Raw genomic sequence first — 16,898 nt, forward strand, 5'->3', positions numbered from 1 at the left:
CTTGCTGGTTTTGCGCTGGGCGAGCTGGACGAGGAACTGGACGTTCTTCGGGGACGGGCTGACGTCTCCGGATCCCCTCGGCCCTCCTTTGGGAACTTCCTCGATCTCTTCTGGGCGTCCTCGAGGAAGGCTGAGAGCTAGGGGTTGATGTCCTAATCGAACGGTTGTACTGCTGCTGTTCGGTCTGAGGCATTTCCCTGAAGCTCACCTCTTGATGGTGTGATGAAGGGGTGGAGTTGGCTGCAGGGAGTCTACCCGAACGGCTATGCCTAGATCGATTACTCCGGCGAGACTTAGGAGCCTCGCCTTGCCTCTCTCCAACGTTACCGTTGGTTGTGAGAGGGGGTAATCGACTCAGAATATCCTGGATTTGCTGACCAGCTGCTGCTAGCTGGCTCCTCAGCTGAGCATTCTCCATCTCCACCGCAGTGTAATAACATGGATTCGGATTAGGCGGTCGGAGCGCCGAACTACCAGTGTCGTCTTGGCCGGCCGGCTGCTTTCCTGGCCTCTGCTGGACTTCAGGAACTTGCTCATCAGGGAGGGCAACATGGCGGGCCTCCTGCCCATCATGCTGTTCTGTCTCGTTGCCATGTTTGGATCGAGTGGTCACCATAGTTGTATGTTTGTGGTTGTACTAATCGGACTTGCTCTCAATGAAAGCACCAAACTGTTGACGCGGTTCTTCGGCAACAGATAATTAAGAGAATAAGAGAAAGAGATTAGTACTTAAAAGTAGAACCGTCGCAGATATGAAATCTTTGTGGAAAGAACTAGGTGACTCCAGACCCGTTTTTAAGTGGTTCGAAGGTTAAAATCCTTCTACTCCACTAGTCAATATTATTGATATTCTCTGGGTAATTGGTTTACAAAGTATATAGTTCTTAAAAGACTATTTTTCCAACCCCTATCAACTCCCAGGGTCTCCATATTTATAGGAGAAGGCACCTGGAAGTTGGTAGGGAGGTCATCCCGTGACCTTACCATTTGTCATATCAAGCCTGTGATATTCATGATTAATTCCTAAACCTGACACACAAGTGTGGTCTAATCAGTATGGAAGGAGATAATGGGCCGCACGGCCCAACTCGTCCGTGGGTGTCTGAATACGCACGTTCCTGCTGCGTGTCCGAGAAGTTAGGGGGATATCGGACACGTGATGGCAGGAATATGCACGTTTATCTTGCGTGTTGACTTCCCATAGGGTCAGAGCTTCCTGAGAAGCTCGTTACTGGAGCAATTCATAACCCGAGCTCATCCGTCCGAGGACGCCGGACATTATTCCCAGCTCCTGGTGCAACAAGTGCGAGCTGGAAACAGGACTCCCTCGAGCTAGAAAAGGCCCGTCCTGGAAATAGAGCCTCTGGCCTGTGGGAGCCTCGGACTAAATCATGTTTAGTCCGAGGCTCGTCCTGCTAAACAGCCCGTGGGAAAACCAGGGCGTACAATATTAAATTTAAATTTCTTGCTAGTTTTTTGTTAAAATAATTTGTTGCTAATTCACAATAGATTATATTATATGTTTAATATGATATTATTCTAATAATTAAGTTTAAGTTTAATTAAATTTTATTTAAGTTATAAAACGTATGATTTTATTATTTTTAAATAATTATCATTGTAAAATATCTCAAAAATATCATATTTTAATTTGTTTAATTATTTATTATTTTAAAATAATTATCATTGTAAAATATCTGAAAAATATCTTATTTTAATTTGTTTAATTATTTATTATTTTTAAATAATTATCATCGTAAAGTATCTAAAAAATATCATATTTTAATTTTTTTAATTATTTATTTTATTTTACAAACTAACGTTAAATATAAGAAAATTCTGTTAAATATAATAATATTCCGTTAAAGTTAACATTAAAAAAATAAAAAACCGTTAAAACAAAAAATTTCCGTTATCTACACACTTATTGTATAGAAGAGATATAATATTTTAAAGATATTTTTTGGTATATTCCAAGGATATTCTTCTTCGATAATCATGAGAGCATATTCTTTAGTACATGCTAAGAATATTCATTTGAATTTTTCAAAACTTCAACTATAAATAATATCATTCTTTTACAAACACCTTCATTTTCGTTTCTTTCTTTACATACTTTCTATTTTTCTTCTTTATATATAGTTCCTTGGATCCTGACTTTGAGTATTTGACTCTTCATCATCATCATCTGAGGAGGAGGAGGAGATAGTTTTAGCTCTTGCTATTGAAGAAGAATGCTTAGGTAATGAAAGAGGTTCAACATCGCATCGTAGCTCTATTCCCCGTCGTGCATTCATTCGAAGAAATTTGCTTGAAGACAATCAATGCCTCTTTCAAGATTATTTTTCAGAGTCCCCGACGTATCCACCGAATTTAATTTGCCGGAGGTTCCGAATGCAACGCCATCTTTTCTTGTGTATTCAAGCTGAAGTTGAAGCATATGAACCATATTTCGTTCAAAGAAGAGATACTGCTAAAAGACTGGGTCATTCCTCACTTTAAAAAATAATTGCTGCAGTGAGAATATTAGCTTATGGAGTCTCTGGAGATTTTGTAGACGAATACTTGTGGATTACAGAAAATACAACAACTGAGTGTTTGAAAAAAATCGTTAAGGCTATCATTGGCATAATATACAATGAATACTTAAAATCCGCAAATTAGAAGATATTGCTAGAATGTGCATAGTTGGAGATATTCGTGGGTTTCCTGGGATGTTAGGAAGTATTGATTGCATGCATTGGAAATGGAAAAATTGTCCAAGTGCTTGGAAAGGAATTTATTGTGGTCATATTCACGAGCCAAATATAATGTTAGAAGCTGTAGCGTCATATGAATTCTGGATATAGCATGCATTTTTTAGATTGCCAGGCTCCCATAATGATATTAATGTCCTAGAACACTTTTCTGTTTTTAGAGAGCTTGCTAAAGGACATGCTTCAAAGATCAACTACTCAATAAATGGAAATGACTATTCAATGGTATATTATCTTGTCGATGGTATATATCCTTCATGGTCGACGTTTGTCAAAACAATTCATGCTCCACATGGGCATGAATTATTTTGCAGAATATGATCGTAGAAGACGAGCGACATACTTATCTTCAAGTAGAAGACTTTATTTATGAATAAAGCGATGTAATAACCGAAGAGCCTATGTCCTATGAGCATACAAATGAATTTGTAAACTTCATTCAACGCCAATCGAGGAATTTATTTTCAACTCCAGTCAGATCTTATTGAACATTTATGGGAAATATATAGTAAATCTTAAGTACTTGCATTTTATATTTTACTATGTTTAGGCTAGTATTTGTGTTCTTATTTTGAGGAAGATGTAACTTTAGTTTCTTTCTTTTCACTATGTTAAGCCTAATATTGTATTTTTGTCTAATTTATTGTATTTCCTTGGAATATATAATATGTAACCTTAATTTCAAGATATTACTCATTAAGTCAATAATGGCTTTTACATTAGGAAGCTTTTACGACCAATATAAACTACTGCAATAGCATTTTCTTAATAAACGTTTCTATACAAAAAAGTTATCAAAAGTAACCATCATTGGGCTTTTGTTTTGTGCAATGCAAAGTTCTACATAGAAAAGTGTTGACGCGGTTTTTCGCCAACAACGAATTATATGAATAAGTGGGAAGACAAATGCAAAGAAGGTGATCACTCCCTTTTACGTGGTTCAGAGGTTAAAATCCCCATACTCCACGAGTCTGTGTTATTGCAATATTTCTCTCTATAATTTTACAGCATCTTGCCTTGCAGAGAAAAACCAACCCTCAACACTACCCAAGGTCTTGGTATTTGTAGGAGAATGATCCCTGGGTAGGTGTTGGGGTCATCCCGTGATCCTTTGATCCCTCACATCATATCTGTTACATCAATGATTAATATATACATTTTATATTACAGTGTGGTCTAATCATTAGGTAAAACGGATCATGGGCCGCATGGTCTAATTTAGGCGTGTGACATCTGATCACGCACGTTTATATTGCGTATCCGGGGATTCGAGAAAGAACAGACACGTGATGTCTATTCACGCACGTTTACGTTGTGTAGTCAACGTTATAAAGATCCTGGGGTACGGTAGACCTCTGGCGTACCACGAGCTAGCGTACTACCAGCTCGTGCCGATGGATGCTACATTCCACAAGTGGTTCTAGGCAATATGTTTCAACGAACTCATCATCTCGCGCTATTTGTCTAGGGAATCGTGCTAAACTTCCCCGGACAAAAGGTGGACACGTGAAATATTAATTATATCCTTTTGCTTGCCAGCTGTACCCGAGCTACCTCAAAAGGTACGTGCTGATTTTCAGGGTGTACATTTGCCCCCCAAGTCCCTGTTCATGTTCCATGACGTCACTTCTGACTCACACGGTGGGGACTTTTAAACTCTCATTGCAATCATCCAAACCCTGCCCATCACTTGAATACTGGACACGTGGAACGCCGTGATTGGCGTCTGTTCGGGTTTCGAGGATTGCATTAAATGGTTTGGCCACCCTTTTGCCGCCGTTTCATTTTTCAAATCATGACCCTCGTATCTTGCATCAGCTTGATCGGACGGCCCTCGTTTTCCTATGCCTTTTACGTATAAATAGGGCTGGCAATATTCAATGTTCACCACCTTTCATTCGAAATTTTTCTCCATTTTCTATTCTGAACCTAGAAAACTCTTCTTCTTTTCCTAATTAAAATAGTCCAAAATCTCCATAATCTTTCTACAAAAAACCCTTGGAAACCCAGGCATCAAGGATTTCGCCTGGAGCTTTTTCTCTACGTTGCTTGCATCTTTCATTTGAAGAACGTATTGTAAGTTTCTTGTTGTTCCGAGGCTTGTTTGTTTTGTTTTTCTTTATTGTATTACTTTGCCATTTGAATCTGCACTTTATAGTAACAAATGGTAGGCTGTTTCTAAATAAATCTGGTGCATAAGTTTCGATTTTAGGCTTATTGAGTAGATCCTAAAGTATGCTTAGGATTGTGATGTTCATAATTAGGAAATTTCTGGGTGACTTCTGGGTAATTTCCGGGTAAGTTTAGGAAATACCCATTTGGGATATGGAAGATGAGAGGTTTTTAGGTTATAAAACCTGGTAGCTTAGGGGTCACGCTTCCTAGGCAGTATTTCTCTAAAAACCTATCCCCCAAGGCAAGCAATAGCCTGACCCTCCTAACATACATATCCCTGAACATCAAGGGTCTATTGGAAACCTAGGCGCGTGCCCACGACAGAGCGTGGCATCACACCGCGGGCTGAAATTACCTCAGCTCATGTACAAAAACCTTTGTTCTTTCTGCGGTTTTGCCTTTTCATAACTTTTACGTCGCCTACTAAGTATTTAATTGTTCTTGTTCGCTAGGCGATCAGATGGCTCCCAAAAGGAGTGTGTCCAAGAAAAGCGCGTCCGACTCGTCGTCCCAACAATCCAGCAGGGGAAATGAGGTCGCAGTAGAGTCCCCCATCCCCCAGTTCGGTCCCATGGTGGAGAGGGAGATCGAGGTGGGACCTGTTGCTTACTTTGAGGCGGAGAGGATAGGCTCGAAGATCATGACCCAAGGGAGGGTCAATAAAATTATGTTGTCCCATAACATCGAAATTGGGATTGGCGTTCTCATCGCGCAACCTCCCTTTGAGGGGGAGAGGAGATGCGCACCCTTCGAAGAAGACTTCTCGGCCTGAAGTGACGAGCACTTGAGGGCCGGGGCCTTCCTCCCCCTAGACTAGTAATTTACTGACTTCCTCGACTATGTGAAGTTGGCACCATTTCAACTTCCTCCGAATTCGTATCGTCTGCTGGCCGGACTGAGGTATCTTTTCCTAAAGAAGATGTGGGAGGTCTCCACCCCTGCGGATATCCTCTACTTCTTTCGCCTTAAGACCAGCCCGGATCAATGGGGACGAGGCGACAGGTTCTACTACCTGACCCGCTTCCCGAACTCACTTGCAGTCATCGAACTGCCCAACCATCCCAATGACTTCAAAGACCAGTTATTTATGTCGAATGGGTTTTGCAACTGCGACTACCATTATTTCAACCATCCTCGTAAGTTTCCTTTCTATTCTCAGCTCGCGAAATCATTATATTATTTTTTTTCTTTGTCTTTTCGCGTGTATACTGATTGGAGCATCACCGTGCAGGAATTTTTGCGAGGACGGCCAAATCAATGACCCTTGGGGGTCAATATGACACTTTGGTGGGGCTTCTGCCTATCCCCGAGGGAGATGCCGCAGTCGGCGACGGCAACGAGCAGGACGAAGAAAATGAGGTGCCGCTCATGCAGAAAAGGCGAGCTCCTGAGGCTGCTCGGGGCCCCGATGTGGAACAGGCTCAATCGGGGGCAGTAGCCGGCCCCTTCGGCCAAGGTAACCCATACCCTTTTAGGGACCTAGACAGGGCTGCCACAAACCTTAGGCTTGTTAGGTTTAACCCAAACCAGCTCGTACACCGTCACCAAAATGACCTAGACCGTAACATAACCTTGCTCTAGTGCGTAGATCAACTAGTATTACGCCATGACATGGGCCGTCCTAGGGGTACCGTAGTAGTAGACAACACCTTGTCCTTTAGGTCGACCTTCTTTGGGGAGTACGGGACCAACCTTAGGTCGTGGCCCTCCCTTCTTGAGGGTGTAGTCACTCCAGGACTTAGACAATACGTAGAGGAGTCCACTCCTGAGGTAGATTCGGACCCAGAAACCCTTCTGATTCATGAAGTAATAAACTTAGACTCCTCTATAGAAGCTCCGAGGCCGGAGGTCGTGGTAATAGAATCCTCCTCTAGCTCGGAGGGTTGGACTTTTTCAATACACCTTTAGATTTCCCTTGTAATAAAACAACTTTACATGTATAATAACGTCCTTTTCCTTTTGTTACAGGCGAGGAGATGGCACAGCCCGAAGACAATGACCTGCGCTCCATCCTCTAGGGGAGAACCCTTCCTTCGGGCCATCCAGGCCACTGGTAAAGAGACCCCGGCTGCCCAAGAAAACTCCTCCTGCCTCTGGGACAACCTCCAAATCCCTTGCCAAGGGGAGAAGTCAGACCCCCGCAGCCACGGAGAATATGCCTCCACCTCCCCCACGACACCTAGCCCCTGCTCGGGAACAGGTGGCACCAACTGGAACTCTGCTAGTCCCCACTGCCACCGTGCGCATCCTGGTTAATACCCAAGATCTGGAAAAAATCCCAGACACCTTTCGGGGAACGGTCTATGAGACCGCAAGCTATACGGTGGAACATTTTTACAAGCCCAATCTAAAGGACTTGAGGGAGATCGAGGCGAGGAGCCCCGAGAATGTCATAGAGTCCACGTTGGGGATGAACCTCACGGTAAGCCTACTTAGTTAAATTTATTATTTTTCTTTCTTCCCAGCACGTGCCTAACTTTCTTTACTTTTTTGCAGGCAGCTTTGGCCCTACACTGTAGCGTAGCTCAGTCCAGAGCCAGGAATGACGAGATCATGGGCGAGCTCCAGATTTCTCAGGCCGCTCTGGTCGCTGCCCAGGCCGCCCTCGCAACTGCTCAACAACAAAAGCAAAGTGCCAAGGCTGTCTTGACGACTGCCCAAGAAGGCGAGCAGGCTGCGCAGGCCTCCTTGGCCGCTATGAAGGCTAAGCTTGTGGAGGCCAGGGCTAAGCAGCTAGAGGCCGAGGCTGCCACCAAGGCAGAGAAGGTGTCCTCCAGCTCCTCCATGGAGGCCATGCTCTACCACTGCTAGGCCTTCAACCAGGATGAAAACTTCTTTTTCCTGGTCCCCAAGGTGTGGGAGCCTTATCATGAGAAGTTCAAGGCTCGTCTTCAACAGGAGCCACATTCTGAGACTAGGGAGACCTCTGCTGCCGGCGAGCAAGAAACCGAGGAGGTGACCTCTTCGGGTAGTCCTGGGAAGTCCTAGTTTATTATTTTTTGTTTAAAGAACCTAATTCTTTTTTTTTTTTTTTTGTAACCTGCCATTTTTGGCTTGACACGAGGTTATTTTCCTCGAGACAATTCGTCTGTACTTTTAAATATCTATTTTTCAATTAGTCCTTGATTTTGATTATATATATTTTTTTATATGTCTATAACTCGTTCATCAAACATTAAGGGAAGAGACTTTTAGGTCGAGATAGACACTTAGACTTTGGTCGTGACCAAAATTGATGCTAATTTACACCTTACCTGTTAAACATCAGGCCTTGGACCCGGTTGTATCCAGGGTTTTAAATTAAAAATTAGTTCGTGTTAACATTAATGATATTTTGTGTGTTTTTAGGAAACACACTGGTCAATCAATTTTTACTAACTTCCAAGTTTTTTACCTAGTAGTATCCAGGATTTTAATTTAAAACTTAGTTCGTGTTAGTATGATTGACACCTCGTGTTTTTTAGGAAAAACATTGGTCAATCAATTTTTACTAACTTCCAAGTTTTTTTACCTGGTCATATCCAGGATTTTAATTTAAAACTTAGTACGTGTTAGTATGATTGACACCTTGTGTTTTTTAGGAAAAACACTGGTCAATCAATTTTTACTAACTTCCAAGTTTTTTTACCTAGTCTTATCCATGATTGTAATTTAAAACTTAGTTTGTGTTAGTATGATTGACACCTCGTGTTTTTTTTAGGAAAAACACTGGTCAATCAATTTTTACTAACTTCCAAGTTTTTTTTTTTACCTGGTCGTATCCAGGATTTTAATTTAAAACTTAGTTCGTGTTAGTATGATTGACACCTCATGTTTTTTAGGAAAATCACATGTCAATCAATTTTTACTAACTTCCAAGTTTTTTTACCTAATCGTATCCAGGATTTTAATTTAAAACTTAGTTCGTGTTAGTATGTGATGGACCCAAAACGGGTATGTTTTAAAATTTATAAATCGCAAGCGCACGAATCGTTCATATAGAATAGTGATCGTGTAAGCAAGGATGTTGAACCCAAGGGAGTTGTCTAAAATCGAAAAGAGAAAACTATTTTAAATCAAAAGTAATAAATTCTAACCTAGCTCCAAAGATTGATGAGTTTTAATATTATGAACATAGAATAAAAGATTGAAAAATAAAGCTATTTAAGAGAATAAAAATAAAGCAATAATGATTTGAAAATAAGTGTTAAAAGAAAATATTATTAAGATACTAGAATCCACAAAATGTAAGTTTAATAATATTTATAAGTACATTGATTCCCAAGTTTTAGTGATAGTTAAAATAAATCAAACTATCATTTTCCAAGTAAATTTATAATTTTAAGCACAAATTACTGTTGACGGTGAAATCTCGTCAACGAAATTAGATCGGAAAACTCAAAGGTAAGTTATGTGATGTTTATATAAGAACTAAGAATAAACTTTAAGGAAAAGTAAACACAGATAAATGATGGAGCAAGTCCTGGTATATTTCTCAATAGCCTCTCCTTACAATGAATTTTCCAACCCTCCATTCTGAGGGGTCAAGCCCCTTTTATAGCTGGGCTCTAATGGCCCCTTATACATGGTGGTCCCGTGAGACAAAATAGTACAAAAGTACCCTGTCAGGGTAATAGCACAGGTGGCAGTGGTGTGGGAAGAGTGGTGGAGCAGAGGATCATAGTGTCAGCCTGGTACATAGTCAGAGGCGTGCATATAGTGCCTCCACTCTCTGGACTGATCCGCACCTCCACTACCTGTGTGGTACAGGTGTCAGGGTCATGCTCCTGTCCTCCCCATGGTTGTGCGTCATGCACCCGTACACGTACGAGTAACATGTACCCAATGGTTATTCCTCGTCCTACTAAGGGTAGGGAAGCTAAGGAAAAGAGATAAGGCTTCTTCAACGGGGCCTGCTGCGTGTGTGAGGAGGCATGACGCCTACAAATGAGATGAGGGGCTTATCTTGTGAAACCATAACTTTGCATCCCCCATAATACGAGGCTCCTGATACATGGTCGAAGGGTGTTTAGTGGAGGCTATGTCTCTTGAGGCCTTTGACGTGGCCGGTGAGCGAAGCGAGGCACACGTGGCCCTTGGACGAGGCCTTTGGGGGCGAGGTGAGGTGACCTTACTGCGAGCCCTTGGTGCGCGCGGGGCGCGCGGGCGAGAGGCGCGAGGCGCGCGGGCGCGAGGGGCGCGAGGCGCGCGGGGCGCGAGGCGCGCGGGGCGCGAGGCGCGCGGGGCGCGCGGGCGCGGGGCGCGCGGGGCGCGGGGCGCGCGGGCGCGCGGCGCGCGGGGCGCGCGGGCGCGCGGCGCGCGGGCGCGCGGGCGCGCGGGCGCGGGGCGCGCGGGCGCGGGGCGCGGGGCGCGCGGGCGCGGGGCGCGCGGGCGCGGGGCGCGCGGGCGCGGGGCGCGCGGGCGCGGGGCGCGCGGGCGCGGGGCGCGCGGGCGCGAGGCGCGCGGGCGCGGGGCGCGAGGCGCGCGAGGCGCGCGGGCGCGAGGCGCGAGGCGCGCGGGCGCGCGGGCGCGAGGCGCGAGGCGCGCGGGCGCGAGGCGCGAGGCGCGCGGGCGCGAGGCGCGAGGCGCCCGGGGCGCGCTGGCGCGAGGCGGCGTGCGCGCGGGCGCGCTGGCGCGAGGCGCGCTGGCGCGAGGCGGCGTGCGCGCGGGCGCGAGGCGGCGAGCGCGCGGGCGCGAGGCGGCGAGCGCGCGTGCGCGCGGGCGCGAGGCGGCGAGCGCGCGGGCGCGAGGCGGCGAGCGCGCGGGCGCGAGGCGGCGTGCGCGTGGGGTGCGCGCGCAGGCAGCGTGCGCGAGACGCTTGGGTCATTTTGGTCAATTTGAGCAGGGTCATTTTGAGCAATAATTTGAGGGTTCAAATGGACTTCAAACATGGTTGCCTTGGACCTTCCGGAGACCTTAGGCATTAGATGTGGGTTCTTTACCGGTGTTGAATTTTGAGCATCCACACTTGCCCCCCAGTCTAGGAGAGGACCTTTAGGTGCTCTGGTAGACTATTCTCTTTAATTCTTATATCTCCATGCGAGGCTTATACTGTGGCTCAGCGATTTGCCGACTCAGCTCTTAACCTTTCCATGTCTAATGCCGAGAGGGACCGTCTTGCGGTTCGGGTCTAGGAGCTTGCTGAAACCAGGTCTAGGGCCTTGGCGAAAATTTCTTCCTCATCGAAAAAGTAGGAGAGGGCAATTGCCAAGGCCACGATGTTGCTGGAATAGGTCACCAGCCTAGCAGCCGAACTCCAGGGTGCCGAACTCAGGGCCCTTAGACTGTCTCGCAATGCTAGGCGACCCTTTGGGATCTATGTTTGGATGTGTGAGTCTATGCATGCCGGACACGAGAAGTTTAGCGAGGCCGCCCCCATGCGATTACTTGGAGGCAGGGCGCGATGTCTCGCATAGAGACGATGCGCGTAGGAGGCCAGTCGTGAGCCTTGCGTAGCGAGGGTTGCTCTCTTGGATGGAATTCACAAAAGAAGAATTACTACATTCACAGCTCTGGTGCCCTCGACATCTCTTAGCGTCAAGATAAGCGGGGCCTCGCCATGGGAGGGCCTCGTGCCCCTGTCCTCTCATGATGCGTAGCTTGGCCTCTTAGCCTAGCTAGGCCATACTTCACGGCTCGTAAGGTGATGCTTTCCTTGGGACAATCTTCCAGTTTCACAAGACTTACATGTCAGAGCCTGATAATGTGACTAAGCGACCTTTAGTCTTGTATTTTAACCATGCACTGGAGATTTTTTATTTTTTTTTATATATTTGTCATGCTCGAGGTCCTTGGGAGGCCATGCGAAAGGTGGTTCGATAGGTCTCTCTTTGGTGGACCTTGATCGTATCTATAAGGATATATTGACCCCTTGGGTTCTAGTTATCCTTTTATATGTTTTTGCGCGCGCTTATTATATCTTGCAAGAAGCGTCCTTCTCGTCATTAGGCATAGTACTATTTTTGCAAGCGTCTTCTTTGAAACCCTTTTTGCAAGCGTCTTCTTTGAGACCCTTTTTGCAGGCGTCTACTTTGGAGACCCTTTTTGCAGGCATTTCTTTGGAGACCCTTTTTGCAAGCGTCTACTTTGGAGACCTTTTTTGCAGGCGTCTACTTTGGAGACCCTTTTTGCAAGCGTCTACTTTGGAGACCCTTTTTGCAAGCGTCTACTTTGGAGACCCTTTTTGCGGGCGTCTACTTTGGAGACCCTTTTTGCAAGCGTCTACTTTGGAGACCCTTTTTGAATTTTTGAGGTGATCTCCCCTCGGGTCGGGACTTTTCATGGCTAGATGGTCTTCGTTCAATCTCAAGCTTGGTTAGCGCCCCCTCTAGCACGACGCCCCCTTCTATATGGAATCTTCAGACGTATTGGTAGTAGGGCAACTGAAGGAAGGTTCGCTTTCTTCCACATATAAGTTCTTATGGCCCTCTTCCACACGTATGTACTTCTGTGCTCTTTCGAAGAAGTCTTCCAAATTCGAAACTTCTCTTTTGAGCATGCTACCCCACAACTTGCTTTCTGGACGAACTCCGGCTGTAATAGCCATCTTGTGCTCCGCTTTGGTTAAACCTCTCACCTTTGTAGCTTCTATACTGAACCTATGGATGTAGTCCTTCAGACTTTCATTCTCGCCTTGTTTTATGTTAGCGAGGCTGGTAGTTGGCATGACATAATCACAGGCTGCATGGTGTTGTTGGAGAAATTCATCAGAGAATTGTTGCCATGATTTGATTGTTCCTGGCCTTAGCCTCTTGAACCACTTATACGCCACTCCTTTAAGCATAACGACGAAGCAATGACACTTTGCCCTGTTATTGACCCCCCTTAACCTCATCAGACTATTGAAGGAGTCTAAATGATATTTAGGGTCAGCAGTACCCTCGTACGGAGTCATGCGAGGCTCTCTGAAGCCAGTGGGCATTCGCTCAACCTGAATCTCCCTTGTGAAGGGTGACTCACGGTCAAATTCTTCATCATCCATGTACCCCCCAAGTGCAGTGGTGATCTTGCCCCGAGGGCTTCGCATTTTGGTGTCTAGTCCCCTCTTCTTTTTGCATAAGGAGTTTTGCGTGTTCTCGGGCTGATCCCTTGCCTTGGTTGTGTCCCTCGGGGGAACCGCGGGGGGTACGTCTCTTACTTCTGATCTCTCTCCATGGGGCTCTTTTCTTAGGCCAGGGGGTGCTTCTTGTGAGGGGACTTCGGCCTTGTTCCTACGACCATCATCTTCCCTCCGCCTTGGCTCCTGGGGACATTTCATTGGCCTAGGTCCCTCCTGGTACTTTGTCTGGGGGGTTTTACTGGTGGAAAGTTTGGTTCCCCCATTGTCTACGGGGACAGTGCTTTCCCCTTTTTCATACTCCTTCCCTTTACGCTTAGGGAGGGGTATGCTTGACTTCCCTTGTAGTAGGTCATTTAAAACCTCCTGCATGTTCTCTATCATGGTTTCCAGCCTTCGAGTCTTTTTACGCAACTCGTGAATCTCGCCCTTGTAGAAGTGCTTCCTTGAGTAGGAACTTACCGGGCGTACCCCGGGACCCTTGCCTAGCCAGTGTGTCGAGGGACCGGGGTCCTGGTGGCCTGAGCGTGGGGTCAACCGGGGCCGATTAAGTGGATGCACTAGTGGTTCTGAATGACCTCCGTTGGGCTGGATAGCTGGGGACGATGCTTCCCTCTCCTCCCCTAGGGGAAGAGGTTCTTCCGGCCCACCTCCATGCCCGGGCGGAGGGGAGTCTTTCTTGGAGGCCCTTCGCTCTACTTCGTCTCGGTGAGCCTCAACCTCTTGTATTTGCCGTAGGCGTTTTGAACGTCTTAGCATCTTTCTTTTTTGGAAGTGATGGAAGAACACTGGCTTGATGCTTGTTCTTCCCACAGACGACGCCAAACTGTTGATGGTGAAATCTCGTCAACGAAATTAGATCGGAAAACTCAAAGGTAAGTTATGTGATGTTTATATAAGAACTAAGAATAAACTTTAAGGAAAAGTAAACACAGATAAATGATGGAGCAAGTCCTGGTATATTTCTCAATAGCCTCTCCTTACAATGAATTTTCCAACCCTCCATTCTGAGGGGTCAAGCCCCTTTTATAGCTGGGCTCTAATGGCCCCTTATACATGGTGGTCCCGTGGGACAAAATAGTACAAAAGTACCCTGTCAGGGTAATAGCACAGGTGGCAGTGGTGTGGGAAGAGTGGTGGAGTAGAGGATCATAGTGTCAGCCTGGTACATAGTCAGAGGCGTGCATATAGTGCCTCCACTCTCTGGACTGATCCGCACCTCCACTACCTGTGTGGTACAGGTGTCAGGGTCATGCTCCTGTCCTCCCCATGGTTGTGCGTCATGCACCCGTACACGTACGGGTAACATGTACCCAATGGTTATTCCTCGTCCTACTAAGGGTAGGGAAGCTAAGGAAAAGAGATAAGGCTTCTTCAACGGGGCCTGCTGCGTGTGTGAGGAGGCATGACGCCTACAAATGAGATGAGGGGCTTATCTTGTGAAACCATAACTTTGCATCCCCCATACTACGAGGCTCCTGATACATGGTCGAAGGGTGTTTAGTGGAGGCTATGTCTCTTGAGGCCTTTGACGTGGCCGGTGAGCGAAGCGAGGCACACGTGGCCCTTGGACGAGGCCTTTGGGGGCGAGGTGAGGTGACCTTACTGCGAGCCCTTGGTGCGCGCGGGGCGCGCGGGCGAGAGTCGCGAGGCGCGAGGGCGCGGGGCGCGCGGGCGCGGGGCGCGCGGGCGCGGGGCGCGCGGGCGCGGGGCGCGCGGGCGCGCGCGCGCGGGCGCGAGGCGCGCGGGCGCGAGGCGCGCGGGCGCGAGGCGCGCGGGCGCGAGGCGCGCAGGCGCGAGGCGCGAGGCGCCCGGGGCGCGCTGGCGCGAGGCGGCGTGCGCGCGGGCGCGAGGCGGCGAGCGCGCGGGCGCGAGGCGGCGAGCGCGCGGGCGCGAGGCGGCGAGCGCGCGGGCGCGAGGCGGCGAGCGCGCGGGCGCGAGGCGGCGTGCGCGCGGGGCTTGCGGGCGCGAGGCGGCGTGCGCGTGGGGTGCGCGCGCAGGCAGCGTGCGCGAGACGCTTGGGTCATTTTGGTCAATTTGAGCAGGGTCATTTTGAGCAATAATTTGAGGGTTCAAATGGACTTCAAACATGGTTGCCTTGGACCTTCCGGAGACCTTAGGCATTAGATGTGGGTTCTTTACCGGTGTTGAATTTTGAGCATCCACAATTACTTCTAAAAAGATAAGATTTTTCTTCACTTTTCAAAATTATAATGTCAAAGAATTTAGTGTAAATCCATCGAATGAAATAACAAATAAATCAATGAACATTATTTATAAGGCAAAACATAATATTTTTGTTCTAAGCATGGATGTGTACAATTTAATGACACATCTTACACAAAGAATATTATGTTTTTGCACTAATGAAGAACAAAGTGTAAATATGTGCTAACAATCCAAAATACATGATATTTAAGATGAAAGAAGATATTTGAAGAAGAAAATTCCATAAACTTTGTTGCACATAATGGGAAATCAACATACAAAATAAATACTATCTAGTTACAAATTGTTTCATCATCACCTTTATAATCTTAAAAAGATTAGAAACACATAACTAGAATAGCAAATACAAACTAAAAATTACAAACATAAATAGGAAAATTTGGAGGAGAAACTCCCAAATTTTTCCTCTAAAAATACATAGAAAATCACCAAAAAGAAGAAGAAGATGAAGAGAATAGAGAGGTTTTGAAATGTGTAGAATTTTTGGTATGGTAACCTCCTCCTCCAAATGGACACCCTAAATGGTCTTCAAAACTCCATATTTATAGCCAAAATGAGGTATTAAAATAATCAATTTAAATTAATTAAATTAATTTAATTAATTTAATTAACTATAATATGGCAAATATGGGTAAATTATAAGGTGTAATAATAATGTTTTGGGGTAAAATGTGTAGAAAGTGGGATAAAAATGTTGTATTTTTAACAAATGGGACAAGGGCACAAATTGCTTTGTTGGGCTCAAAAATAAATTGGCAGCTTTGTGGCACAAAAATGGGAAATTTTGGGGCTTGGTGGAGCTGAAGTTGTGCACGGCTAGTCAGGCGTGGGAAGCAGGCAGCTTTGGCGTGATGCGGTTGGGCCTAAGAGGTTGATTGAGTTGCACAAGAGCTGATTCCTAGGAGCAGGCGTGGAGAGCAGCTGATGGATGTTGGGGTGAAATGGGCCTGGCGTTGATGGGCTGGCTTGATTGGGCCGAAGGAGCTGCTGAAAGCTTGGGCCAATTTTCAGTTTTACCATACTTTTTTTCTTCTTTTTCATGCTTTTCAATAGCCAAAAAATACAACATATTTCCTATATAAAAAAAATATAAATTAAATATTTTCAATAATCAAATATACAACATAAGTTCCATGAAAATATTAATTAAAACTTAATTTCCTTAAACATTTAAGCTCAAAATTACATATTTTTACTCCTAACTTAACAATATTAATTTTAAATAATTAAACTATAACATTTTACAATAATATAACTATAAAAATACACAAAAATCTATAAAATTAAAATAAACCTAATAAATTCAAAATTACTTAAAAACTTAATAAATCAATTAAAAACTCAAGAATTAAGCAATAATTAGCACATAAAAAGTGGTAAAATAACTCTATTTTGTAGAGTTATTAGTATGATTGACACCTCGTGTTTTTTAGGAAACACACTGGTCAATCAATTTTTACTAACTTACAAGTTTTTTATTTCCTTATCGGGGTATGTGCCCCCCAAGTAATCAGAAAGAGAACTTTCTCGGTTACTTTGGACACGTCATCTTTCAAATCCACATGCACACGGAAACATACAACAATATAAGAAATATACTTCTCATTTTTTTTAATAAAAAAGGGTGTCTTTTATAATTAAGCCTTACAAAGGTACTATTATTGATAATATTTCTTTAGGTGCACAACGTTCCATGTCCTTGG

Source organism: Humulus lupulus, chromosome 8, assembly GCF_963169125.1.
Source record: "Humulus lupulus chromosome 8, drHumLupu1.1, whole genome shotgun sequence".
In the NCBI taxonomy this organism is placed as follows: Eukaryota; Viridiplantae; Streptophyta; class Magnoliopsida; order Rosales; family Cannabaceae; genus Humulus; species Humulus lupulus.